General features: G+C 40.9%; 1 non-coding gene across 1 annotated transcript; it reads left to right on the top strand.

Moving 5' to 3' along the window:
* Positions 1-222: 222 nt before the first annotated feature.
* Positions 223-329, top strand: LOC141635277 (small nucleolar RNA R71). Its single transcript, XR_012539976.1, has one exon. It is a non-coding gene; the product is annotated as a small nucleolar RNA R71 (small nucleolar RNA).
* The last annotated feature ends 8,078 nt before the right edge of the window (positions 330-8,407 follow it).

The raw sequence follows: 8,407 nt of genomic DNA, 5'->3' as shown, positions 1-8,407 counted from the left end.
TGAGCACCCAATTGAGTAACGGAGTCTACTTCATGCTTTCCTCCTCTAGTAGCCTTGTGAGGTCTACTATATTGTGAGTTATGGACCGCCATTTCCTCAATCTTGTTCCATGTTTGATTGTCATCAACTTCAGTGAACATTCCATTTGATCCCATATTGAGAATGTTCCTAGAATCTTCATATAAACCATTCCAAAATTGTTGTACCAAAAACCATTCGCTAAGTCCATGGTGAGGACATGAACGACAAATTCCCTTATACCGCTCCCAAGCTTCATACAAAGACTCTTCATCCCTTTGCTTAAAACCCATAATTTGAGCTCTTAGCATGTTAATCTTTTCCGGTGGGTAGAATTTTTTGTAGAAAGCTAGAGCCAACTTCTTCCAAGAATCTATTCCAAGGGTGGCCTTATCAAGGCCCTTCAACCATTGCTTCGCGGTGCCGATTAAGGAAAAAGGAAATAAGACCCATCTAATTTGGTCTTGAGTCACGCCCGTTTGAGAGATAGCATCACAATAGTCGCAAAAGGTTTCCATATGAGAATGAGGGTCCTCACTAGGCATCCCCCCAAATTGGCTCCTCTCAACTAATTGGATGAAGGCGGACTTGGCAATAAAATTTCCGGTTAGATGTTGCGGTGTAGGAGTACCATTTGGTAGATTCTCCTCGGTGGGTACGGAGTGTGACGAGAATTTAGGCATTGTAGGTGGATTTTGTGGGGTATTGTGTAATGGGTTCTCTTCTCCTTCTATTGCGAAAGGATTGACAAACTCACTAGTGGGTTGAACAACTTCACTAATACCTCTTAAATTCCTCCTAACAAGTCTCCTATTGTTCGTCAAGGTTCTTTCGATTTCACGGTCAAAAGGTAACAAATCACTTTGTAACCTTCTAGACATGCAAAATATCAAACAACTCGAAAACAATTAGAACAAACCTTGAGGAGTTTTACTTCCTCAAGGCGAAGAAAGACACAACTAATAACAATAAAAAGAAATCTAAATCAAACAAACACCGTCCCCGGCAACGGCGCCATTTTTTATGCGAGTCCGCTAAGTGTTCACAAATTAAGATGTGGTCGTTGGGTCACGGTCGAATCAAAACACAATTTATAGCTTCACAAACAACTCTACAATTAGTAAAGAGGTAAGTAAAGGTCGGATCCCAAGGGACGGGTATTGAAATGAGATTTCTATTGCCACTAGTGGTGTCTAAGGGGTGTCACAAATTGGGTTGATGTAGAAGGTTACTAAACTAAAATAGCAATGAAAATAAACAAGCAAGATGAATTAAAGGGGTGTAAACAATTGATTAAAGGCACTAGGGTGTCATGGGATCATAGGGGAATCATGGGATATGATCATACAAACATGTTCTCAAATTATAAGCAAGCAATTATTGTTGTAATGGATTGAGTTGGGTTATATCTTACAATCCTAGGAAAGTTTGGGTCCCGGAGCCGAATCTATTAGATTGTACAACACCTACAAGTCGACTTAATCTTCCCTACTCAACAACATGCATGGTCTAATGAGACTCGAGTTGGGTTATGTCTTACAAGTCTCATTGAAAAGATAGAAGATGATAGTAAATGCAAGGATTCATAGGCATAGCATTTCATCAAATATAACATGTGCATGAGTTGAGATCAAAACAAGCAAGCAAATAAAACATGAAAGCATATTAGATTAAGCATGAATCATTCCCCATGTTGGTTTCCCCTAATCACCCATTAACCCTAGCTACGAGACTACTCACTCATTATCATGTTGATCATGCTAGCAAGGTTGTCAATCATACCAACAATATGAAACATGATGAATAAATGAAAGTACTTAACAATAATTAAAAAGGGATTAAGAGATTATACCTACTAATGATTCCAATAATAAAGCAAAGATAAAAGAAGTACTTGAATGCTTGATTGAGAGGTTGTCAATATCCCAACAATAACTCAAATAATCTTCAATTACCCAAAATAAAGGATGAACAAAAGAGAGATTAAAGAACTAAAACTTGGATTAAAACTTGATTAATACTTGATTACAATATTAAAGAGAGATTTGATTGATATTAACTACACTAATTATTGATAAGAAGAACATGCTCCTCTAATTAGACTAATGGGGTATTTATAGTGGAAATTAGGGAGGATGCATTAGGGTTAACTAAGGGCTAAACTAGTAATTACACTTTTTAGATTGAGTAAGGAGGAGCCGGTATTTTTCAAGAGAAGGGCTTCTTTCTTCGTGGCTTGGGGAAGACAATCCGTGCTGTGCTGGAATCCGGGCGGAATAGGGTCGGGACGGGCGGATTCTGGCGTTGGAATCCGAGCGGATTCAAGGGAATCCGGTCGGATTGTGGAGGTGGAATCCGAGCGGAATAGGGCAAAGCCGCTCGGATTGTGCTGCTGCGGGACGCACGGATTAGTGACAATCCGCTCGGATTGTCAGTCAGCAACAAATCTTCTTCTTTTCTTCCCTTTTCTTCATAAATTCCTTGGGGATTTCCTTGGGGACTCAAGGATCCTTTCTCAACTTTGCTCTTCTACTATAATATGTACAAAGGCCTTCTAATCTTGTCTCTCCTCGATGCTTGGTCATTGAATTCGATCAATTTAGTCTCGTTTTGCCATGAAAATGCAAGATTCTTACTCCTTTCCTACCAAGGGATCAAAATCTCAAACAATATGCAAAACAAAGAACTAAAGATAAGAAATGACCCAAATAAGCACTAAAAAGCATGGGAACAAGGCTAATTCGGGGGCTAAATATGCGCCAATTATGGTCACATCACAATTCTATACTAATAACGAAATAGAAGTGAATTGAAATAGGGCAGAAGAATACCGAGAATAGCCGAAGAACGATTAAGAACAAGAGCGAAAATTCCAATGCTAAACAATATTCCGAACCCTAATAAAACTCAATGTTACTGTGTAAAACTTAATGTAAAAAATTGATAAAAATCGGATCCCTAAAACTGGTGTTCTAAGTTACGTTATATTGCAAACATACGTAACTTTTATTTCCAAAACCTAAACTCAATGGGCTTGCACTTCCTCGGTCTTTTAATTCTCGTCTGGAATAGCTGTTTGGTCGATCGACTGCTAGGACTGGTCGATCGACCGGTCTTCATTATACAGTAGCTTCCGAAACCCGCAGGTTGGTCGATCGACTGATGGTAGTGGTCGATCGGCTGCTTGAGCTGCTACTTGACTTCTGAAATCTTGTGGATTTGTCTTTTGGGCCTTGAATTGCGCACCAAGCTCGTTCCTTAAGCGAATACTTCACGTCAAATGCAATGCAAGATACTCGGGGACGGATTTAGCTCGATTTCCGCTGGATTCTTCACATTTCTGCAATAATGTACAAAAATACGGAAGTAGACAGAAATAGGGAGAAATGGCAGCTTAAACTACATAAATGAGCTCTGAAATGCGTGTAAAATGGGATGTAAAACATCATATAAAAGACACGCATCAGATGTCGTCTTCAATGCGTGTCCCAAGGATTTGTAGATCCTGGAACGTCTTGATGTTTTGGTATCTCGGTAACTTGGCACACACCGGGCGGAGATTGTTGATAAACTTTTCCACCAAGGTGGACTCACTCGGTTTGTTGACCAACTCAGTTCTTACCCTCCTCCAACAGGTTAAAAACTCGGTAAATCCCTCTTTGTCGTTTTGGGTTAGGACCTCAAGAGTATCAGAATTGGCTTGGATTTCGACATTGTCGGTATATTGTTTAGAAAATTCAACTGAGACCTTATCCCAGGTAGTGAGGTCCTTCGAGTCAAGGGATTAGTACCATTGGCTAGGGATCGGTTCCAAGGATGATGGAAAGATCCGGGTGAAAAGTTCATGTTTGACCCATTTTATGGCCATGTAGTCATTGAAGGCTCGAATATGATTGAGAGGGTTCTCCACTCCCTTGAATTTGGGCACATCGGTCATGGTAAAGTTTTCAGGTAGTTGATCCCCAACAGGTTCGAACCTTTGGTTGTTCTCTAGATGGATATTGTTACCCCTGGCTAGGAGTTGTTCATCCAAGAGCTTGAGCCTTTTCTCAGTTTCAGTCAACGGCGGAGTGTTGTGCTCTCTAGTTTCCTTGTTTTCCAGGGTGTCGATACGGGTCTCGACACGGTCCAGAGTGACGTTAAGAGCAGTGAGTAGGCTGGCTAGCTGAGCAGTTATGAAATCTCTATTGTCGTTGTTATTGGACGAAGCTGAAGACGGGGCCATGGTTCTGAGGCAGAGAAAATGGTTCACATTACAACTAAATTCGACACGGTTTGAAGACTGAACGCAGACAACACAAAGGACGGGACAAAGATCAGACTCAACCAGACGAGGGTGATCGTGTGTAGTACCTCAGTGCTGACTCAATTTATAACGCGGCGGTGTTGACCGGACCCTTTGGCACGCGTCCAACGTAGTGGCGTGACGCCATTCGATGAGTCTCGTGGTGAGACGACTCATAATTAAAGACCCATAAGTACGTTTGCTTCGACTCGATAGACACGAGGCGGAATTGGAATGGTGGACTGAAGTTTTCGAAAATAGAAATTTTCAAAAAGATTCTTTTGTCGCTTTATGGATCGCTTCCGAAGATAGAGATCTCCGCAAGTCAGTCAGTTGAAAGGGTTGTCTTAAGTTTGTTTGCAAAAGACGGTTTTGAGTTTGAGTCAGCTCGGAAAACAATGTATTGTTTCCCAACACGGTTTTTGAAATTCAAAATTGTATGTTTTGAAAATCTAGTTTGAAATGTTTGAAAAGGTCACGGGGATGGTGCATGGTCCTCGGGATCCCGAAAGCGTCTCGAGAAAAGGGCGTGTGCTCCTCCCTCGTTTTGAAAGAGCTATTGTCGGCGCGAAACGGGTTAAAATCCGTGTCTTGACGCAGCGATTATAACGGCGTAAAAAGGTGATCTGAAATGGTTGTAGAAAGCCGAGTTTGAAAATCGTCATTATGACGGCCTAGTAAGGCTTGTCGAAATGGTTATAACAACCGGTTTGAAAATCGTCAGTACGACGGCCTAGAAAGGCGTGTTGAAATGGTTAAAAAACCGAGTTTGAAAATCGTCGTTACGACGACCTAGAAAGGCGTGTTGAAATGGTAATAAAAACCGGGTCTTAAATTCATCGTTACGACGGCCTAGAAAGGCGTGTTGAAATGGTTATAAAAACCGGGTTTGAAAATCGTCATTACGACGGCCTAGAAAGGCGTGTTGAAAAGCAATGGTCGGCGAAAGACCGAGGTTTGAAATGGCCATTATAACGGCGCAAAAAGGTGTTTTTTGAAAGTTTGAAAATGACACGGAAGGACTTATGATCATATAGCACATAAGCACTCACAATTTCATTATTTTATGCATAATGCTGACACGGGTTTTAGCTTAGAGGGTGGGTTACACACCAAGCAATCAAACCCCGATTTGCGAGAGGGATACCAATCCAAACAAAATGTGTAAGAAGGGTGCCCTAGCCTCGAGCTCGAAGGTAATGAAAGCTCTTTGACGAAACATAAATGTGTATCGTCAATGGTATGCTTGACTCAATCGTGATTCAAAAGGCAGGGATGAGAAAACTTACGCCGACGAGACGAGCCAATTGGTCGAAGAGGGTTAGGTTGTGGGCCCGGATAAGGAACTCGACCATGACCGTAATATCAATTAATGCATTCCAACCAAGACCTCGTTCGAGTCTCACCATCTAGGGATCACAAAGACATAGTGTCCAAGTTTTCCCCAGCAGAGTCGCCAATCTGTGGACATGGCCACCTACACACCAAGCCAATATGTGGACGTATAGAGGTCTTTTGAAAGCCACGCTCGGCGGCGTAAAAATGCTTTCGACAGGATCATTTTAGATCGGTCGGTTTCGTCTCGGCAAGGTTCTCGAAACGATTAGAGATGTTTGGAGTCACCACCAAGCATTTGTGGGATACTTGGAACCCGTTCGAATCCACTTTATACCTCGGTCAAACGAAGCACAAAGCAGTGTTTGACATTGGTACTAAAGATAAGGAAACGTCCCTGTTTAGCATCCTATCTCTAGAATGACTCTCGTACGCCCTGGATAAGGTCGTCCAATATCCAAAGTTTCTGAGTAAGAGGTGAAGGTAGGTACTGGGAAGCCCTTTAATCAGACACCCAATCCCGCCCGCGGTAGCAGCCTCTACTGATCGATCTTGGTTGGTTTAATGCAAAAGTTGATAAAACGGTTTAAATGCATGAATGTGCATCCAATAGTTTAAACCTAACATGTGAGAGCCTTCTAAGTCGGTTTATTTAATCCAAATGTCAAGTATAAGATGTCGAGTTGGATTTATGGTTGATTTGCATGCAAGACGGAAATTAAACATCCATTTACCAAATTAGGTTTATGGTGCATAACGTGATCCATTTGTCTTTGTAAAACGTTTTGCAAATACGATATTTGAATGGGCAAATTAGTCGTCTGATCCGTCCTATATCCGGGTTAGCCGGAGTCGGGATCATCCTAGACCAATGCTGGATGGGGAACAGACCCTGCATCAGGCAGCCAGAAGAAGCACGAGCCTATTGGCGATGTAAGCGGGTCTCCCCTGGTTTGAAAATAGAAAAAAAAGTGGCATATTTAGGCGCGGGTCAGTCAACATTATATGACGTGTTCTGACCATTGAAAAACGTTTATAAAACTTGTTGAAAAATTGGTATTTGACCCGTTTTGGTTTGAAAAGGCCGTTTAGGCAGCTTTTGTGTAGATTTGAAGAACAAGACTTGAATAATCGTCATAGTTTTGACGATATTCGATGTCGGGTTCGACTTTGCAAGCTTGACATTAATAGTTTTGAAAATGATTATGAACTAATTGTTTTAAGTTCATTTGAATATAATTAGTCAATATTCATCATCTTACTCGGGTTAAAATCCGACATGGTATGTAGAACCAAGGATGACTTCGTATTGGTGACTAATACATTGATTTTGAAAGTGTAAAGAAATGATGAAAGGCTTTAAGATACCCTTCAAAATGTAAATAAATGAAATAAAAAGCTTTAAAATAACTTTTAAATGTAATTAACCAAATATTATCACCGAAACACGGATTAAAACGTCATGGTATTAAGAACCAAGGGTGAAAAATGTTTTATAGTTAAAAACTTGTAAAAATAAAAAGGATTTAAAAATGTTTAAAAATGTAAAAATCGTTTACAAATATGAAAATAAGGGGGATGAAGAGACCAAACACGGATTAGACTTAAGGCTGGGCAGGGTGCTTTAGGCGCGAGCCTATGTGCTACCTAAGTAGCCTTTGCCTCAACCAACAAGTCCGGTTTTGGATCATTCTTTCCATGTTTTAGACCATGTTATGCATGATTTAGCATGTTATAGTCATGAAGACATGATAAAAAAGGATTATTACACCCTCATACTTACATGCTTGGCTTATGGCGAGAAACCGACGTATGTGTATCAACTCGTTTGGTCAGAAAAGACTCGGTTTAAAACCGTTTTAGTAAGTAAAAAGAGTGTTTTGTTAAGTTTAGTGATGGTGTAGTGGTCAAAATGGTCGGTCAAGTGTTTTAATGCACGATGACGGTACCAAACAATGTGTAAGGCTTGTGTTTACGATCGGTAGGTCGTAAATACGTGTCGGATTGTGACTTAGGAAGTCGAGTCGAGAATTTTGAGGGAGAAAAGAGGGGGCGGACACTCGCGTTAGTTCTCAAATGGTGGCATTTGAGGGGTACTTATAGGAGAATGAGTGGTTGTGTGAGTTTTAAGTGACGTGGCCACCTTGGCTGCTCAAAGTGGCGCGAGCTACGTCGCACGTCTTCAAGGTGTCTTGTCGGTTTCACACAAATGCAATCATGATTTGTTTTATCCTAGGATTTGTATGCACATGTTTGGTACTTCACCATTCATGATCCCGGGAAATCTTAACATGGAAGCATTTGAATGGTTTGTTTTTTGTGTTTGACTCAGTTTGACTTGTTGTTGGAGTCAGGATTTGAATTTTGAGTCGGTTTTTAGTCCGGTGTTGGTTTTGACTCTAGTTAGTGTCATAGCGACCTCATCGTCATGCATTAAATACTCCAGGTACTTTTGAAAAGTTTTGAAATGTTTTATTTTTGAAATCGTTTTAAGTTTTCCGACTTAAAGTTGTACACGAACTGTCGATCAAACGCTGCGATTCCAAAGCATGTTGTAGTCCGATAATCATCGGGTTTTCGTTAGAGTCTCAGTAGATACTAGGTATCTACAGGAGTCCAAACCTCTGCATCAGCAGGGATAATCCCCTTCCCCTTTAAACTTTTCTTAAACTCAGGCTTGAGACGATTGGGAAGAGAAGACTGTTCGTCAAGCGCTTTTGATAGCTTGGATTCAAATTCTTTATGAAAGATAGACACCATCTCCATAGC

This window comes from Silene latifolia, chromosome Y (genome assembly GCF_048544455.1).
Source record: "Silene latifolia isolate original U9 population chromosome Y, ASM4854445v1, whole genome shotgun sequence".
NCBI classification, from domain to species: domain Eukaryota; kingdom Viridiplantae; phylum Streptophyta; class Magnoliopsida; order Caryophyllales; family Caryophyllaceae; genus Silene; species Silene latifolia.
The sequence above is the reverse complement of the archived record's forward strand: the minus strand, read 5'-3'. Positions and strand labels throughout refer to the sequence as shown.